Here is a 2,694-nt window from a genome sequence, read left to right on the forward strand (position 1 = left end):
TTGCACTGAATATCGGGATGCCTGTATCTTTGTAAATTATGGTTTTCTCTGGATTTATGCCCAGGAGAGATATTTCTGAGTCATATGGTAGCTCTCTTTTTAGTCTTGTAAAGAACCTCCTTACCGTTCTCCATGCTGGTTGTAGCAGTTTACATTCCCATCAACAGTTTAAGGGGGTTCTCTTTGCTCCACACACTTTCCAGCCTTTATTATTTGTACATTTTTTGATAATGGTCATTTGGACTGGTGTGAGGTGGTATCTCACTATAGTTTTGATTTGCATTTCTCTAATAATTAGAGGGACTTCCCTGGTGGCTCAGATGGTAAAGCATCTGCCTACAATGCGGGAGACCCAGGTTCAATCCCTGGTTTGGGAAGATCCCCTGGAGAAGGAAATGGTTACCCACTCCAGTGTTCTTGCCGGGAGAATCCCATGGATGGAGGAGCCTGGTGGGCCACAGTCCAAAGGGTTGCAAAGAGTCGGGCATCTTTTCATGTGTCAGTTGACCAGCTGTATGTCTTCTTCAGAGAAATGCTTATTTACATCTTCTACCCATGTTTGGGTTGAGTTGTTGTTTTGATTTTTAATTTTTATATCAAGCTGCATAAGCTGTTTTTATAGTTTAGAGATTAATCCCTGGAGATTAATCACATCATTTGCAAATATTTTCCCCATTCCGTAGGTTGTCTTTTCAGTTTGTTTTCAGTTTCCTTTGCTGAGCAGGAATTTTTAAGTTTAACTAGATCTGATTTGTTTATTTTTTATTTCCATTACTCTGGGAGTCACATTCATAAAGATATTGCTGTGATTTATATCAGAGGTTCTGTGTATCTTTTCCTCTAGGAGATTTACAGTATCCAGTCTTAAATTTAGGCCTTTAATTCATTTTGAGTTTATTTGTATGTGTGTGTTGTTAGAAAATGTTTTAATTTCATTATTTTCCATGTAGTTATCTAGCTTCCCAGCATCATTTATTGAGGAGACTTTTTTTGTTCATTGTATATTTTTAACTCCTTTGTTGTAGATTACTTGAATGTATGTGCATGGATTTATTTCTGGGCTTTCTATCTTGTTTCGTTGATCTGTATTTCCATTTTTGTACCTGTGTGTCATTTTTAAATTAAAATATAAATGCTTCTTGCAAAATCCCTTGTTAATCTTCTGGGAAAAGGCAAAATATAGCAGTAGTGTAAAAGATTGCAAAATTGACCATCATCATCAAGCTACAGCAATGTTGGACTTCTCTTCATTGATAAATATAAACCTTAAATATTTAGAGCAAACTTAAAAATTTGTAACAGAATAAATGTTTACAAAAAATGCAAACGGTGCCTTGGGACCTCTGATATTCCAAACTTTTTTTCTTTATGCACATTCATGATGCTATTTCTTATATTTATGAACACTGGATTGATTTTTCTGCTTTAAGTTTTAAATAAAATGTGAAACTATTTACACTAAAAGAGTATGAGAAAAAAAAAAAGAGTATGACATACAGACTGGCCTAAAAACAAAACAAAACAAACAAAACATAAAACAGCTGTGTGTGCATGTATGTGTATGTGTATATTTTTGTGTTGAGTTAAACAATGCTTTCATTAGATGAGTTTAGATCCAAAGGAAAAAATTTTCGCTTTGTCCAGTCAATAAGATTAGGTACTTTGAGAGACAGGAGGCCTTTACTAACTTGCTGATAGTAAGTCAAGTGAACAATAACTGTTAATGCCTACATTCAGTGGATTTTTCCTCTTCAGGAGATACAAGGAAGTAAACACAGATTTAGATGTAGATATAGAAATGGTGAGATATACATGAATATTCTGATCTATCTTAAGATGTACAGATGTATCTATACATATATTTGTATATTTTAGAGGTACTTATTTGATTTAATTTTAAAATACAGCTTGCTATCTTTGCTCATAGAATCTACCATACATAGAAATAAATAGTTTGGCCTTAGTGAGAGAATTTTTACTCAGCTTCCTCACATGGAAAAGTAAGTGGCACCAGGGACTCATTCAGTAGTATAGCACTTGGTAACAGACAAATAACAAGGCAAATACCCTTAGCATATATAGAAAAAATGTCAGAAGACTTTCTCTAAAAGGAACAAAAATCCCTTTACTATATTATATGCAGTAACAGCATCTCTCCCATTTTCCTGGGGATTTTAATGCTCTCAATAGTAAGGTAAGAGGGGTATTCTTTCACCAAGAGACCTAGAAAGCTAGACTTTACAAAAAAGGTTCAGGTCATTATTTTTAAATATTTTAGTATGGCAGCATTAAAATCAGTGTTCTGGTTGATTTTTAAAGCTCTTTTCATATTGTTTTTGAGTTTTAATATTAAGGAATTTGTGGAATTTGAAACAGATGTAATTCATAAGCACTGCATTTGTTTCATTTAGATATAATGCCTACACATATACATGAGATAAAAAAATTAAAACTATATGGCAAGTCTTTGGATTTCTTTTATAGAACAAAACTGAAGTAGCAATCATAACTACATATTTAAATAAGCATGGTGTACTTTCAATGTTTCTGATGTTTATACCAAATTTTCTAATTAAATTTTTGTAATTACTTTTACTTTTAAGGCACTCCATTTTGCTTACCATTTGCTTTATATACATTTTTTTTTTCTTTTTGACCACACCTCACAGCATGTGGGATTTTAGTTACCTTACC

General features: G+C 33.1%; 1 non-coding gene across 1 annotated transcript; it reads left to right on the forward strand.

The window, feature by feature from the left end:
• Positions 1-305: 305 nt before the first annotated feature.
• Positions 306-377, forward strand: TRNAC-ACA (transfer RNA cysteine (anticodon ACA)). Its single transcript has one exon. It is a non-coding gene; the product is annotated as a tRNA-Cys (tRNA).
• The last annotated feature ends 2,317 nt before the right edge of the window (positions 378-2,694 follow it).

The sequence above is a fragment of the Muntiacus reevesi genome, chromosome 5 (genome assembly GCF_963930625.1).
Source record: "Muntiacus reevesi chromosome 5, mMunRee1.1, whole genome shotgun sequence".
Taxonomy (NCBI): Eukaryota; Metazoa; Chordata; class Mammalia; order Artiodactyla; family Cervidae; genus Muntiacus; species Muntiacus reevesi.